This window comes from Talpa occidentalis, unplaced genomic scaffold (assembly GCF_014898055.3).
Source record: "Talpa occidentalis isolate TD23 unplaced genomic scaffold, MPIMG_talOcc4v2.1 talOcc4.3, whole genome shotgun sequence".
Classification (NCBI taxonomy): domain Eukaryota; kingdom Metazoa; phylum Chordata; class Mammalia; order Eulipotyphla; family Talpidae; genus Talpa; species Talpa occidentalis.
In genome coordinates, this window is record NW_023603184.1 from 74,239,792 (window position 1) to 74,258,663 (window position 18,872).

An 18,872-nucleotide genomic window follows, 5' to 3' on the forward strand; every position below is an offset into this window, starting at 1 on the left:
CTTTAAGAGAAGATTTAAATAAAGAAAAATTGAATGAAACTGGAGCCACCCTGGTGTCAGCATTGTGAAGCTATCCACAGCTACTGCAGTATGAGTTCGATCCCTAGCCAGAGAACTAATCAACATGGCACAGCAGACCTCTTCTGTCTCGCCTGCTGCTCCCCTCAGCAGTGTATTTCAGTTAATCCACCTGTTCTGCTCCCCATTCTATCTCTGGTGAATCTTCTCACCCCCTGCACCTCTGGCCTGTACCCTAGCTCTTGTATGCATAAATAAACATTTAAGAAATGGAATGAAACTGAACCACTATCTTATGCCATAATTGAAAATAGGTTAAAGACTTGAATGTAATAACTACAACCATAAGCTCTTAGAAGAAACGATAGATAGTAAACTCCTTGATGTCAGTATTGGCGATAATTTTTGGATTTGACACCAAAAGCACAGGTAACAAAAGAAAAAAAAAAACAAGTGGAAGTACATCAGTCTGAAAGGCTTCTTTACAGCTCAGAAAAACAACAAAATGAAAAGACAGACTACAAAATGTGAGAAAATATTTGTAAATCATATCTGATGAAAGACCAATACCCAAAATATATAAAGAACTCATACATCTCAATAGCAAAAACACAAACAATTCAATGTAGAAATGAGCAGAGATCTGAATATTTTCCCAGAGATAACATACAAATGTCAACAGATGCATGAAAAATTTATCACTAATCATCAGAGAAATGCAAATCAAGACACAAAGAAACAGCACCTCAAAGCTGATAGAATAGCCATTATGAAAAATATAGGAAATGAATGTTGGCAAGAGTGTGGATGAAAGGGCACTCATAGGAATGTGCATTGATGCAGCCTCTATGGAATATATGAAGATTCTTGATCCATCAGTAGATGAAAGGATAAAGAAAATATAGTGTATATATAGGGTACATACATACACACATACACACACAGAGAATATTATTCAGGCACAAAAAGGAAAGTCTATCATTTGCTACAACATGGATGGGCCTCAAAGGCAAATACTATATGATTTCACTTATCTGTGGAATTATGGGGGAAAAGTTCATAGGTATAAAGAACAGGTTAGTGGTGCCAGCAGTGGGAGAGAGGGATGGGTAAACTAGCTGAAAGTGGTCAAAAGCTTATAATATCCAGTTTCAAAATTAAAAAATGTTAAAAAAATAGGAGGTGTTATAAAAAGATTCAGATTCCTGGTCCTTTAGATAAATAAAAAGATCTGTCAACACTAAGCCTTCATGCTGTTTCACTGTACTTGCCAGGAGCTGAGTAGTTGCTCCTTTATTTAGTTGGAGTAGACACCACCACTCTGGACTGTTCCCCCAATACAGAGAGGAGATAAGTCATTATTTCACTTTTGATTTGATTGCTGGTCTAAAGACTTAATTAGAAGTTGTAGAGAAAAGTAAAATATCTTTTACTAACATCTTTAAAAATTAAAAATGGTAATTTAAATTGGCTTTTATGATTAATATATATATATCACAAAGGTAGTAAAAAAATTCTTGTATTAATCATCAAAGTCTTGTCAATGAAAACAGGGAGCAATGTATACTTAATACTCACCCTGTTCAATTTCCAATTTCCATATGTAATTACATTAAATGCTTACCAAACCTCTTGAGGTAGTTGGTGTTATTTCCATATGAGATAAGGCAACAGGGACTCAGAAGATGAATAAGCTGCCCACAATCACATGACATGTAGCTATTTAATAGTGTAGCCAGGATTCAATTCTGATTGACCTGGTTGAAAAGTCTAAGTCCTTCCCACACAGCACAGCTCCTTATTTAGTTCACAGATTGATTAATGATCTAATTAACTGTTAATGCAGAACATAGAGATTGTTACTAATTATCACAGAGTCAGTGCTGTGTTGGTTCACTAATGAGAGGCTTTGGTGCAAACATTTTCCCAACTTTTCCAACACTGTCAATATTAGTTGTTTGAAATCAGCAAATCCTAAAAATTAGGGCTCTCTTATTCTTTCTTGGATAGTCAGTCATTAAAGATTTATCAGCATACTCTTTTTAGTGAGCAATTTGATCATTCAAAGTTTGACCCCAAAGAGTTTTATATATTTTGTTTATAGGAAAGCAGTCCTTAATACCTAAAAGACTGAACAGCATGATTACAGAATGAACTTTGTGGTTAACCAGTTCTTTCTTAAAATATCCATTCTGCTACTAACCAAACATAAGCAAGTTACTCAGTAGCTCTGAGCTTTAACATCTTTACCTACAATTCAAAGATATGCTAATTACCTCAGTTAAGGTATAAGTGGTCCAGGTACAGAGAAAAGAGGTCGGTAATTTGTTCCTAAATTCCCAGTGTCAACTAAGTATTGCTGCACAGGAAGTAGTTCAATCATCTAAACTACAATAAAGTATAATGCAGGTTATACACACACACGTTATATATATTATATATAGGTTACATACACATATATGTATATATACACATATATATAGCACAAATGATTTATATATTACATATATGAAATTGTCATGTCAAAATCACCTAAATTATGAAGTATTAGGGTTTTTTCTGTATTAGTGAAATTATTAAGTTAACAAAATTAAGCCCCTTTATTTCTCAGATGCTTTAGTTTTACTCTGCTTAAGTGTAAACTAAAAATATATATAGTGTATAAACATACTTATTTTCAGTGGTACAAACTTGAAATTTATGTTACAATGCAATGTTACTTCAATAAAAAGTAACATCAAAAAGATTTAGTTCAAAGGACTGTTTAGAAAAGAAATGAAGTATTAGTAGGCTTATTGCACTGTGCTTGGTACACACAGAAATACACTAGGTGTCAGTTATTTCTATTAATTCTGTAGGGAACACACTTCCCACTCTTGGGGAAAAAGGTCATATTTCTTTCAATTTTCATTACAAAAGCAACCAGAAATATCTGACCAGAGAAGACACCAGAATAACATTTGTTGAAAGAAGTCACCAAGGAGAAAATCCTTAGGGGCAGAGACAATATGCTCTATCATAGTGAAAGTGAGACTTGCTTATCGTTTTTCTCACAGATGCTCACACACAGCACACACTGGTGACCAAGCAGAACAAGTCTTTGTCCTTGTGAATTAACCTTCCTATATTACCCAAGGGCTCAAACCCCTGGAGCCCAATGACAGGGCTTTCCATGTATTTGCACTTTGCCAAGATTGTGGATATCCATAAATTATATCAAACATTTAAAAATTGTTTAACATGTGGTGAGATCAAAAATTATAGCAAACATTTAAAATTTGCTTAATATATAGTAAGATCTTCATTTGGAGAACTTCTGGGCTTGCTTTTGGTGTTGCAATGGAGAAGATATGAAAATCGGGAATATTAGTAAGGGTTTTCAAAAAAGAAGGCAGGAGAGTTTGTACGGAAGGCTTTGGAACAAAGAGGAGAGATCTAGCTATCAGAGGGAAAACTGTCAATGAAGGAAGGCTGAGGGGTTTGAAGCAGCACTCAGGACCATTTCCTGGATTACATGAAAAGTGATCATCCTTTCTTTCCCCATGTAAATCTCCATGGATATCCTTTTTACACAGCAAATCTTTCAATGTTGGATCTCTGGGATTTGGGGCAGAGGTTACCAAAAGCTAAGCATAGTTTAAATAAGACAAAAAGCAAGGCTGAGAAAGAACACATGTTACAGTAAACAAATAACTTTTGATTTCCCTATTTTTTTTAAAGTGTATCACTAATTCGTTCATGTTGTTTCAGGGGGCTATCTGTGGCTACTGAGAAGCATTTTTGCAGATGATTAAGTCCACAATGTGGGGGAAGGTTCCAGCTTCCATTTCAAATGTGTGTAGGTGAAGAACTTGCTAAATTTGTGTCACCGCAGATCTGTTACCTGGGATCCAGATCTGAGACTGCAATCTCTGTGCTGTCTTTGTGCTACGAGACAGTCAGGAAAGTCCTGAGGAGCTGGGGAAAGCGTGTGCAATCCAAAGCACAATCTCTGATGTCCTTGCTGGGGATCTACACTTTGCGCAGCACTCTAGATCTTCTACACGTGTTTTCCCTTGGTCAAGGGCACCTACCTCCAGTCTGTTTAGCTTCCCTCTTCTCAGGTCCTCCGGCTGAGAGGGCAGCCCTGCGAGTCATATCCTGTGCTCCAGACAACAGCCTGCAAGCATTTCTCTCCACCCATGTCCTGTTTGGCAAAGGGTCATAGTCTCTGTCTCCTTTCGTCTCTGATATCTAAGGGGTGTTCCATTTTTGCCCCAAACCTTGGGACACTCTGGGTGTATTATCCCTCTGCTTAATTCTCAGATGATCCTCTCTGTAGCAAAGCAAGGAACCTCCTCTGTCACCATCTTCATTCAGCTTCCTGAAGTAGAGTTGCTTTAACACACAGAGGCTGCTAATTGTTACCCAATAATCATTTTCTACATCTTCCATGAAAACAGAACACAATTTTTTTTTTTCTATTTTAAAGTGCCAATGCAAATATCTCTTCACTACTCTTAATAGCCTTCCATCCAACAAAGTGTAGGCCTGTTAAATACACTACTGATCTTAAGATGTGTGAGTGTGGTATGGGATGTCCAGGAAAGTTGTTAATGGGGAGTTAACTCAGTTTCACAGCCTCACTGTCTTCCCTTCCTTATTGCCTGTTTTGAAGATAACTTGAACCCTGGAGCAACCTTGAAAATAGAAGCCCCGTAATGAAGATATTTGAGCATAAAACTAAGAGGAAGTTAGGTGACTAATTCACCAAATCATTATATGAAACGGGCTACCTAAGTTTTATGGTTTTATCTCATTGTTATTTTTGATTTTCTTTTTTGGGCATTCAAAAGAATCTAAACTTCTACAATCCATAACACCTCCTTTATAAACTGCCAGACATTGTTACAATTTTCAAAAGGCACTTTGTTTCCAAATGTCCAGATATCAGTGGACATCTATTCCACTGCCATAAGAAGTACTTTCATATTTTTTATTCATGCCTATTATGTTTATGTGGATAGGTCATTTACATTTAAGTCAATTTTCCAAGTTTCCCAAGTATATTTAAAAGAAAAATATATATATATATTGAGTATATTTAAAAGAAAAAAAGAAAATGCAATGAAGCTTTATGTAAACATTAAGTTTTTTCAGATGATTTTTTTTCAAATACATAAGCATTTACTGAAAAACATAATAATTTCATATCAAGATAGAAAGAGTAAGGCCGCTCTCATCCTAACTTCAGTAAATGTATGTAATTCAAAAAGAGCTGCCTACCTAGCCTCCATTCTGTCATTTATTAACATTCCAATTCTGTGGGTAACAAAGGGCTCAGCTTAAATTAAAAAAAACAACAACACATTATCTTCTTCCTTTCTCAAAAGTGATGGTCAAGTGGTACAATAGAGCCATGTAGATTGCAAATGAAAAAGAGTTCCCAGCTCTTCCCGAAAAGCTATAAAGAGAATGACTCAGCAAACAGATCCACCCCCTTTTATCCTTTGCTATTTCATCTCCTCATTCCTGGTGCAAGTGATAGTTGATGCTGGAGCACCTGCCTTTAGACCTTAATGAAAAGCTAATAGAGTCACAGAAACATGGATTTGGGTATCTTTTAGCAGCAAAAATCAATGGCTACAAATACCTGCCTCCAGAAGTTATACTGTGTAAGTGGATTAGAAATCCCCAATTTGTTTCTTATAGAAAATAAGGAAAATTCAGTCCTTAACAGTTACAGAGGTATAGGGGGGGATACCTAAAAAGGAAGTGAATTATGTATAATTTAGAACATGGAGAACAAGCACTGATGATTTTTCAAATTATTTTCAAAACGGTTTTCTGTTCTTTTAGTTGTGGTTTGTAGAGATTTGATTTTCCTATGCTCTTCAGTCATGAGAAGCAGTACTCATATTTCACGCTCTTCTTTGCTACACATTCTTTAACAGAGATGTTCTTCCCCAAAGGAACTATTTGAGTTCTTACTTGTGGATAATTAAAAGATTGTGTCCTTTTTTCAAAAGATTTATTTATTTATTATTTATACAAGCACTGGATACAGTTGGAAGTACGGGAGGGTGAGAGAATTCACCAGAGCCAGAGCGGGGAACAGAGCAGGCAGACTAACGAAATATGCTGCTGAGGGGAGCAGCGGGCTGCAGGAGAGGTTTGCGTACCATGTGGGACCCTTGTCCGGTGGCCAGGGAGCAGCCAGGGATCGAACTGGCGCTGCAGAGGCTGTGGGCAGCTTCACAACCCAGCGCTCAATCGCTGTGCCACCGGGGAGGCCCGATTGTGTCATTTTTTTATATTAGTTCCTGTCCCTATTTTCTGATTCTTTTTCTTCATCATCTCATCAATTTCCCTTTTTTTTTTTTTAATCTCTAATCCTTTTTGGCCATCTTTTTCTTCATTCTTCTTTAATCTACTTTCCCATTTTATGCATTTAAAATACATGTTACAAATATGAAGTGTCAGTTATTTTACTCTCCCATCATTGCAAATTCTTGAGCTACTGAAATTCTGGACAATATAAAGAGTGTAGGGTAGGCAAATGCAATGACTTACAGTATCAGTGAATTGGCCTTGTGTGTACACACACACACACACACACACACACACACACACAAACACACATACTGCTCAATCTTTTAGACAGGTTTTGTCACAAAATGGCCAGAATGGGTCACTGGCAAAATAAAAACATAAAAAACTCCTCTTGCACATATTTGATCCCAATGATTTTCATAGCATAGCACACTACTTGCTAATGTAAAATGTCACTGGGTATGTAATATGTACGTACAAATATATCATATATAGAAACTTTTAAGATTTTATTTATGCCAGATATTAAGCATTTCCTCCATCTATTATGCAACATGATGTGAGGTCTTAAACATACTTGTTCACCTTGAAATCATTTCTCTGATTCTTCAGTGAACTTGATATTGGATGTTTTCTTGGTACTTGCCACCTCTGCTTCTCTCCCAATTTGAAAGGAAAGTAAGCAAAAATGGAAATAGCCAGTCACTGGTTTTATAATAATTTGTGTAATAAATTGATCTTGCCACAAAATAGTCTCTTTAGGTAAATCTGGTGGGGAAATAAATAGCAACTGGCAAATTATTTCATTACATGTTTATAATTTCAAAATCCTTTACTAGGTTTTAAAGATAATTCATGGTTTTATTATCTTAGGGTCATTTTATGACAGCAAATGTAGTTTTCCTGACAGAAAAATGCCACACAGTAACTAAATGCATATGAAATAGATACCTCAACAAAAGAAATGAAGCTCAGTTCCAACAGCCTTACATTCTGAAGGGAAAATGGGCAAGGAAGTAAATTGAACTGACAAGGTGATGTAAGCTTTAGGAAAAAGACTGTTACTTCATTCACTTAGCAATAGATGTTGATCCCTCACAGTACCTATAATAGTTAAGCTGTGTGAGGTACTTGGCCTCTTTCCTTCAAAGCTATTTTCCAACAGATTTCTGGAAATAGTTTAGCTCCACCCAATTATCTTGTTGTGATGACTGGAACAAAGCAAGGTATGTGATGACAATGCCAAGAGTGGACATTAAGAAGCTTTGTTGCTTCTTTTAAATATGGGGAAAAAGAGAAAAAAGCAATATTCCACCCATCCTGTCTGTGTGGGAGCCTATCACTCTCCTGAGTAGACTGTAATGGTGCCACCATTCTCTGAAGGTCTCTGTCATCCTCCTCCTATTATCACCACCACCCCCCAAATTCCTCAATCATAAAGGAACATAGAAAAGGACTTTCAAATCATGCACATTCTCATTGTCAAGAGAAAGCATGGAATTCAGACTTTGCTTTCAGCCCAGGAATATATTAGGGTGAAATCATGAGAAATCATAACAAACATTTGTTGATCACTAAGTATATTCCGCATACTAGTGTGATCTTCCCAAACCTGTCATCTGCTTTATCTCCACAATGAGGCTACAGCCATGTATTGCTTAACAATGGGGATACATTCTGAGAGCTGTGTGGTCAGGTGACTTTGTTGTGTGACCATTATAGAATCTAATTACACAAACCGAGGTGATGTCACCTACACCTAGGCTATAAGCTACATGGTATACCCTATGGTGTTAGGGATAGAAAAGGACTCTCACAAACTCACCTAGAGAAGTACAACTGCATTTTTATGCATCCTCCAACACTGTACTTGAGACTACTGCTTTGTTTCTAGGACCAGTTAAGGTCTAGAAGGCCTGGGAAGAGTCTTGTAACTACAGTCTCCCCACCACCAGCACCACTCCCCCATTCCACAAACACACAGAAGGGAGGGAGGAGAAGTAGAGGAGGGTAGTTCCAATTAGTCTAGGAATTGGAAAGGGTGGTGAGAGCATATTCATGAATATATAATTAAGAGGATCCCTCCCCACCCAGAAAGAACAAAACCTTAAAAACCCCACTGCTTTACTGCTCCAGGCAACTCCTCTTCTCTTAATAAACTTTGCGGCTGGCTTTATTCTGGTGCTTCATGAAATTCTTTTCTCGAAAGACACCAGGACCCTCCAGGGAGCGGTCGGTCCCCAGTAACGGGACCGCCTTCCTATACGCAGTCTGTCATTAACTGAAACACATGATTATAGCCCTTTCATCTTAAAAGGTTGAGTAAACCAAAGCAACCAAGTGGCAGTAGATTGCAACTCTACACTGTGTGACTCCATTAATCGCTTCTGAGCAGTTACCAATATTGCTTTAAGGAAAACCCAGACTGGTTTTAACTATGGCTTCCTAAATGCTGACCTGGAAATTCAGCCTGTTACGTGCCCATTTGTTCTGCTCCTCCTCCCTCCTTCACTTTAACACCAGCCAAATGCTGCAAGGCTGAGCTCTGAGTGCTCCTTTAAATGAAAGATACTGAAAGGGCAGATAGATTTCTAAGCAGCCTGAAAGCCTGAGGTTTCTGCTTAGTATTTTTAGAAGTGTAGCCCTTAGAAGGCTGATCCTTTCCCAGCCCTACAGGACAATTAGGACTTGTCAGTTGAAGACATGGTGCATTATTCTCTCCTTTTAATCCTGCCCCATTTGCATTTCCTTATCGAAGTGCACAGGCAGCTACTGATCTGATTATTAAACAGGCGCTCCACACTCTGCTCCCATCCATGAAGGCCCTCTAATTTCTCCCAAACAGTTTAGTCATGCTCTTTTGGGGGGTGCCTGGGGTTACTGATACCTAGTCACTCTGCTCTTTGTCTTCTGCCTCTGACCTTTTTCCTGTTCCCTGCATATTAATTTGCTGTGCTCGTCCTTGCTCACCTTAGAAATCTGGTTCCCACATGCTTTTCTCACCAGAGACCCTGAAGACAGCCTTAAGCCACAACCCTTTACCTTCCTCTGCCCCCGAGATATTTAGACCCAGGGAGAAAAATAAAAATTTGCCCCAAAACACTGTCCAGTGTATATGCCCCTGCCAGTACCTCTGGACTTGGCAAGGGCTGCCAAAATCACTCTGGAGAGGGGAAGGAGAGAGAAAGAACAGAGTTAATTAAAATGTCAGGTAAGTTTTCGAGCAGGGAGGGTGATGCTTAAGGAAAATTAAGCCAGCATACCCAGGACCCCCAGAAAAACTTGCCACAGCCAATACGGCCAAGAAACACACAGAAGGTAGAAGGTAGTTCACCATCCCAACATATAAGGCTTATAAAACCCAAGGAGAACAAAAATTGCTACAAGTGGAGGGCAGAACCCACCCCAACCTGCTGCCAATCTGCTGCCAAGGGGTGGTAAACTGTTCCCTGCCCAAATTAGAAGAGGGAGTGAATTAGAAATTGCTGCATGGCCTGACAAACCAACACCTTGGGAGTGCCTACACAGTAAACCCCAGTAAGGGATGCAGTGAGAAGTAGCTCCTTTGTACCCCATTTCAGCTAGGTGTCCCCCACCATTCCTCCCAGTTGTTCTTCCATGGATTCCGCTTACCTGGACTTCTTTCCTGGTTTACTAACTCTAAATAAGTTTTGCTTTGTCTAGACATGGTTATCAATTCTTTCATGGTCATAATCAAGGACTGAGGAAGCCTAAAATGTTGAAACATCTAGGAACCCCAAAACCTGGAAACACAACTAGTTGTCTCAGCAAATCTAGAAAGTTTTTTTGTAATCTATCTAACTAGGTCATAGAGATCACTAGTAGCATCTAACATACAAGAAGGGATCCACTACTCATTTCCAGGTTACTTGTTTTAACTCAACAGGTTGCTAAATTCAGTCAGATAAGAGCGTATTTCTATTGGTCTGCTGCTTTTAGCTAAGTGTTTTTTTATTAAGTAGTTATGAAAATTATTATATATCAATTGACTAAACTGGACTAGGATTAGAATGCTTCCATTTCAGGTTGTATCCATGTGGAATGGCCTAAATTCTAAGCAAATAATAAATTATGAGCTTAAACAGGAAGTATATTGTTTTCACCTCTTAAAACTCAAATGGGGCTGAAGATTTCCTGATAGTTCAATAGCAATCAAGAAATATACAACAGAAAGAAACTAACGGTTCCCCCACAGGCACTCAAGTTATGCTCAGAAATTCCCTTAATTTGTTGCTCTCCTGTGTTGAATGCATAATTGACAGGAAAAAGATCTATTTTTGAATCTGGCCTTTGGCTTTAAGTGGTATTTTTCATATATTTGGAATTTAAATTGGCCATTGCATTTGAGGTTGAAAACCAGTGTAGTTAGCAAATGGTTAGTGGCAATCAAACTTGATGGCATTGCTAAACTGAGTCGGCATCCAAAGGTAACCAGCAATGTTATGTTAAAATACAAAGGCTATTATTAAAAGCAAGGAGATTTTCGTACCTGCACAATCTCATCTGCATGCCAAGGTTTCAAGGAGGCAATGAGCACCAGTCCCATGCTCTATGGCAATTTTTAGACAATGTAAAAAGACTGAAAGTATATTTCATTTTCTGATTCAAAGGAATGAACATGAATATGAAGGGATCATTTAAGAACAGAGTTATCTAACTGAGAGAATTGGATAAAACGGAGTAATTATCTATTTTGTGTCTGAATTCATTTATTCAAAAGAACCCAGAAGCCATGAAAAGCTTCCATGAAATGTTGCAAGATGCATTTATACTTGGCATTGAAATGGGCTGTCTTCAGAAAAGCTCGTCTGCCGAGATCCTGAATATAAGCTTTTAAGAATGTGCTACATTAAGACACCTGTCTCTAAATGCTCTTACAAGTATTGATATTAAAAACTGAATGTGAAGATTTTTATACAAAATATAAAGTGCTCTATTTCTTGGATAGCCTCATGATATAGGACATGGAATAATGAAGCAGAAAGTCCCTGAGTTACTGTTGCCATGGGGAAATTACTGATTTATATAGGAAGGATTTTGTTACCTGCAATAAGGGGACTGTTATATTGTCTGTACTTGATTTTAATATACCTCAGCATAGATAATATCAGTGTGTTATTTAAATCTATACCCTAAAGGCACTGAGTGAGTATTTAAAGTTCCTTGACCGGGAATACAATAACTTATAGCATTTTTAAGTCTCTAGTTCAGAGACTTTAGGTGCCTTTAACTCAATATCAGAATTCTGAAAAGTTAACATGCTAGGTGATAAAATGTGTTTTCATCATTGAACTAAGTTGTATTTAAGAGTGCAGAGTTAGTATTCAAGGAAACATGTCCCACTCCAACCCTTTTGTGAGAAGAGAAAAAGAAATCAGCACACCCAATAGGTATAACCCAACAGAATGCTGTCTAAAACTTAAGAATCTGAAATTAGATCCCTATTTTTTTAAAGATTTACTTATTTATTTATATAAGCATTGGGTACAGTCAGAAGCATGGGAGGGTGAGAGAATTCAGAGCCAGAGCGGGGAGCAGAACAGACAGACTGACGAAATACACTGCTGAGGGGAGCAGCGGGCATGCAGGAGAGGTCTGCGTGCCATGTAGGACTCTCGCTGGCGGCTGGGCATAGAACTGGTGCTGCAGAGGCTGCGGGCAGCTTTGCAGCCCAGCGCTCAACCGCTGTGCCACCCCCGGGAGGTCCTAGATCTCTATTTTTATCAATATGCTAACATTCTCTAAAGAAACAGGAGAGTATAATAGTAGTTAATAGGCAATTAGCTAAAGCAATTACAAGGCTGACAAGATCCAAGATCTGTAGTAGGCAAGTTGGAGACCCAGGAGATCAGAAAGAGCTGATGTTTCACTATGAGACTAAAGTCAGGATAAAACCAATATTCCAGCTCAGAGTCAGTTAGGCAGAAGGAATTCCCTCTTATTTGGAAGAAAGTCAACCTATTTGTTCTATTCATGTTTTCAATTGATGACATGAGATCCAACCCATGTTAGAAAGAGCAGTCGACTCAGTCTACAGATGTTAAACTCATCCAAAAAAAATCTCACATAAACATTCAGAATAATATTTGACTAAATATCTGGGCAGCCCATGACCCAGCATACACACAAAATTAATCATCACAACCACCTATCAGAATTTTGACATTTGTCTCTACTACAACATTGTCAACACAACCTCTAAAATGATGTCACATCTGTCCCTAGTGATCATGTAATGTAATGTTACAATAAAATGGGCAGAGATCTAGCACTGTCATCAATACTAAACATATTCTATGATCTTTTTTTCATATACTTTATTTTATATATATATTTTTACATTTTTCATTTTTGCACAATGTATGCTTTTTCATCTTCGTTATAGTCCCCATACAATTCCCACACCACTTATTTTGATGGCAATCCCTCGGAGAAAGATTAATTATAATAAAGTAAAAATCTGTGATCATTTCTAGGCATGCTTGACAGTAAATCTTGATACACATGGCACAATTTGCTTTCATTGTAAACATGACCTGGTTGTGGTACTTTGAGAGATTTGTAATTCTCAACTACCTCTAAACTATTGGAAAATTCTCAGTACCAACTGAAAAAGAAATTCATATACACAAAATTGCAAATGGCCATATTATATTGACTTAAACTAGGTTGCAACCCATTTGTTATAAGCAGCACTATAGGAAATACGGATCTCATGAAAACAACACAGATGAGAAAGCACAACGTCACAGGCCTCAAGTAGAGAAGAGGCCTGTGAGAACCCATAACTAGTTTTGATAATACAAAAAATAGGAAGTTACCACTGAGCAGAAACTATGAGAGTAAAACACAGCATTTATGAAAATCAATTGCCACAGGTCTTCTTTTAACCAAAATAAAAAAAGTAATTCATTAGAACCCCAAGAAAGGAGGAGACATCAAAGTACACCAAAAAGAGAACACCTTTTGAAAGGATCAGAACTAGTCCCACTTTGCATGCTTAGAGATTATCACATCCATGGTAATTATAATTTCAGCTATCAAACTGCATTGAATTACCTTACACATGTGTAAATGAAATGTTAACTAGTTCTTACTGTCTTTCTGTTGTACTCATATAATTTTCCAATTAAAGATCCCTTCATATTTTGTCATGAAATGGATGGAAACCATGTTATAAATTGGAGATTCTGGTGCCCTGAATGCACTAAATGATTAATCAGTTACATGTATAGAATAGTTTTAAAGAGGCTTAATCCCATCCCTGTGTACTCTACCCAAATAAAGAATACACCTTAAGAAACGAAAACAGTAACCATTCCAGAGGAAATACATATATTCCATCTAAAACATATATTTGAATATATATTCCTTTTAAATATATACATTTGGATTATATATATATCTTGTAAAATATGTGTGTATGTGTACACACACACACAAGACTGTACTTCAATGCTCTGAAAAAAAAATACTTTCCACAATAATTTATATTTACTCTTGAATGTGAAGTTTCCTGTTTTGGCTGAGGATACCTCAGCAGGACTGAAAAAGAATGAAAATTATAGAATTACTTTACAGGAAGCTCTCAACTGACTTTATAATGAAATATGTTTTGAGACTTATGATATGTGCTTTTGAAATTATTGTAACTCTTATCAACCTTGCAGTGTTTACTCTAGTAAATTATTATATCCATAGCTGAAATTTTAAGTATTTAAATGGAAAATGGAAAGTTTCCTTCTTATAATTGTCTTTCATGTACTTGATGTGTCTTGTTCAATCTACTTCCAATCCTCTACTCATTTCTTCATATCTTATCTCCTCAGGACAGTTGGGATTTATCTGGATTATAGATGTCTCCTTTTCAGGGATATTATCCCCATGAGGCAATTTCTTGTTCTGGCATGAGCTTATAAAGCTAATCTACACATAGGGGCACCATCGACATTAAAGGAAAATCTGTTCAGAAAACATCTGAGACTAGGAAAAGAAAAAATAAAGATAATAAACACACAAAGTCTCCAATCAACCCAACCCTCCAGGCAGATTCCTAAAGTGATTTTAGGATGAACATTTTTAGCTTCATGGAAAAAAAAAAAACTAAAGGAGCTTTGATTTTAGGTATCAATTATTCATATGTAAGAGAAACTGAAATTGAATGTGTTTGTGTGGAATTTATACTAGATACTCATAAGAACTATGCATATCTCCGTATATTCAGTTGAGATGGCAAACATGCTGTGGGTTCCCTGTATGCTAACTAAATTATGTATCTCTAGTTTTACTCCCTCAGCAAGATAAGTTTTTTCCATTACCTATAAGATCACATGTAAGAATTAGTAGGATTAAAAAGAAAAAGATGGTTCAGCATTTTGATAGGACTAGCATTCAGCTGCGGAATATGAGGGGAAAAACACTTTCTGAAAAAAATTGATAGAAACTCAATTTCTCTTCTCCCACAAATTACTGGAAATCTGTTATTTCTCACAATTTAAGGCTCTGAATGGTACCTCTCTTCCCATTCCAGAATGCATTTGTTACTGATTGAGGCCAAAAGAAAACAAAAAGAAGAAAATTGAATACTCAAAACTGTATTTGCTTCCTTTATGAACAACCATTAAAACTACTGAATTACCAAAATGCTCGATAAAAATGCTAATTTGCAAGTGCATCATTAATAAATCCAAAGTTCTCTTTCACCCTTTCATACATTCTGTATCTGTTTATCACCAATACTAGTTTTTTCTATTAAAATTTCTTTGAGATCTTTAATTTTCTTCTCTTTACTATTCTTGTCATAATAAACTAGGGTGACTCTGTCTTAGTCTCTAGACTTTTTACTGGCAAATATTTGCAGATTAAGATTTAAACTTAGCTACTAAAGATAGTACGCTTGTTGTCTACGAGAAGATCAAGTACAAATTACTTTTATATATATTTTTAATTTTTTTCAATTTACTTTTGCATAGAAGAACTGGGGAATAGCCCGGAGGTAAGGGGGAATGAGAAGATTCCTCAGAGACAGAGAGGGAGCAGAACAGACAGATTAACTGACATACACTGCTAAGGGGAGCAGTAGGAGAAACAAGTGAGGTCTGCTGCACCATATGTGGATTAGCTGCCTGGCCTGGACAGAACTCAAGCTATAGCATTGATAGTGCGGAGACTTAACCTCTACGCCACTAGGGAAGCCCTACTGTTATATATAAATTTTTTAAGATTTATTTATTTATTTATTTATGCAAGCACTGGGTACAGTCAGAAGCATGGGAGGATGAGAGCATTCACCAGAGCAGGGAAAAGAACAGGCAGACTGATGAAATACACTGCTGAGGGGAGCAGCAGGCATGGCAGGAGAGGTCTGTCGCGCCATGTGGGACCCTCGCTGGCGGTCAGGAATTGAACTGGCGCTGCAGAGACTGAGGGCAGCTTCACAGCCCAGTGTTCAACCTCTGCACCACCAGGAGAGGCCCCCTATTTTTATATTCTAAATGTATCTCTGTGAGAGGTAAATAAATAGATATGTTTTTTATCCAGTCTGATAATTTCAGCCTTTTAATTGGAGTCTTCAATTCATTTTTATATTAATGCATTAAATCTACTATTCGGTATTCACTTTTTATTTGGATCATCTGATTTTTTTGGTACTCCTTTCTTTGTACATTTGGGTTAAACAAGTATATTTTTAGAATTTCATGTTGATTCCTCTATTTTAGTCTGTTGTACTGCACTTTATTGCATTTTTCTTTAGCAGTTCTTCTAGGGACTAGGATATGAATCGTTAAATTATTGCAATCAACTTAGACTATTATTTTATGCAAAACATAGAAAGTTTGCAAGAATGGGCCATTTCTATTTAATATCCTGCCATTGGTGCTATTATAGTCATTTATTCATGTCTATGCATTACACATATACAGTGCTAATTTTGTTTTAAATATGCCATTTAAAATATATATAAATATATATGCCATGTATAAAAATGGTTATGAAAGGCCTAGGTATGAGTGGGAAAATGAGTGTAATAAAGGTGAAGATATTGATAGTGAAATATGACAATGATTTAGGGGCAGTGGAGAAAGAACATCTTGGCAGCAAAGGGAAGACCTCAAGTAACAGAATGCAAAAGAGTGGACAGGAAAGGGAGATTCACTATTAATCTTTGTTTCTCACAGTTACAGGATCTCTGGAGCCTTCTTCACAAAGGAAAATGCCCTGATTTTCCTCTCCAAAAATGCAGTAAACCCTTTTACTGTTGGTGTTCCATCTCCTACTAGTTATCTGTGGCCATGACTTGATCACCATTCCCCACAACATTACTGAGAAGTGTATTGGAAAAAAATCATTTCCTCTACCTCCAATGTAGAACATCTGTCAAAACATCTAGATGTCTGCACCACCACCATCAATATAACTTACTCAATTCCATGAGGCACATGAATTCCACTTAATTGATAGGAGAAACAGGATGGGTTAGATGGCCTTCCCTAAAGCAGTTATTCCAAAACAAGGACTTGATTTCATCATTTTAACTGAACTGGAGACTCTAAATCTAGTGGTCAGATAGGAGTCCATGTTAGAAACTCTGTGAACGTGTGACTCTGACCAACGTAGGTCCCACTTTGGGGACACCAGAAATTATAAATAACATTTTATTCCCAAGGGTACAAGTTCATTTCCTTCATATGTGTATGATAGATATTAACTTTACTTCTACCTAAAAATATGACAACTTAAAGTTAGAAGAACTTTAAATATTTCTGAAGATACCATTATAATGGGGAACTATCTCCAAAATTTAGTTACTCGGGAGATTCTAAGAGAAATGATTCCCTTTCTTAGCTGGTTTCATATCCCTCAATTTCAGCTACCTGCACTAAGACACAGTCCAAAATATTACAAACAGGGCCTGCCTGGTGGTGCAATGTATGAAGCTGTTTGCAGCCACTGCAGCACAAGTGCGATCCCCGGCTGGCTAGGAAGCAACCCATACAGTGCAGACCTCTCCTGTCTCCCCTGCTGCTCCCTTCAGCAGTGTATTTCAGTCAGTCTGCCTGTTTCATTCCCAACTCTGTCTCTGGTGAATCCTCTCACCCCTCCTGCACCTCTGGCCTGTACCCAGTTCTTGTATGCATAAATAAATAAATCTTTTTAAAAAAGACAATAAAATTATTACAAACAATAAGATATTTGGAGAGAAAAAGAAGGGCAGGAGAGGGGGAAGAGTGGGAAGAGGAGGGAGGGAAGGAGACAGGGAAAGAAGCAGGGATTTAAACTTAGCTACTTAAGGGAGGGACAGACACTGCAGTCACATAACTCATTACAGCATATTGTCACAATTGTTCTATTTTATTAATTAATGTTAGTAATCTAATTTAATTTATAAATTAAACTTTACAGTAGGTTTATGTGTATAGGATAAAAACATAGTATATATAGAGATTGGTACTATATCCAATCCTGGTATCCACTTGGGGTTTTAAGAGTATCTCTTGTGTGGGTAAAAGGGGGACTACTATATTTATGCACACACCTTTGGCATTTGTTCCTACAATGGGAGTCATTTAATCAGAAAATGTAGTACGAAATTGACCCTTTAGCCAAAAGGAACAATACCACCAGCTCAGTTCTCAGATGTATTCAGATCAGCCACAGTCGTCCTAATTTTATAATACATGATAGAATTGCCTTAGAGTTCCTACTTGTGAAGGATGACGAAGTCTGTGCAATTACTAATATATCTTATTCCACTTTGATTCAGGTTCTGGGCCAATTAGAAAAGTCACTGTGGATATCTGAGAGCAAAATTACTTAGTTACCTGGATTTTGATAGCAGACCCTGAGAGTTTATGGAATTTACTCAGCTGGTTGGATCCAGCTGGGAGAAATGGTCAATACAAAAGATAGGTCTCTTCTTATTGCTTGGAGTCCTGGTGATGGGAATCTTACTTAAATGATATATGAAACAAATTGATGGATTTTGTCCTAATCTATACTGTTCAGATTGACAAGAGTGGATGAGAGTGTCATACTCATGGGTAATTCACCAAAAGCCAAAACTGGGATTAGCAATGTGGGAGACAGAAATTATAGGGAGACAATTCTCTAGGGAGTTCTCATATTTTTACATGTCATATAAGGCAGGCTCTAAGTGCCTTTTGTTCTGAACTATCCTTTTGAGGTTTGTATAGAGTACAGTCTTGGAAGAAAGAGTTTTTCTCCAGAGAAGAGAGCTAAAATGCTTACTATCAAACATAATGAAGATGATACTTCCCTCTGGAACAAAATGAGGGCATTCTTATCTCCTAAGAAATTAAGAGGGCCTCGGTGGCATAGGGGTTAATTCTCAGAGCTATCACCACAAAGGCCTGAATTTGGTCCCTGCCAGGGAGCTAACCCACATGGCTCGGCACAACAGACCTCTCTGTCTCACCTGCTGCTCCCCTCAGCAGTGTATTTCAGTCAATCTGCCTGTTCTATTCCCTACTCTGTCTCCAGTGAATCTTCTGGCCACACCT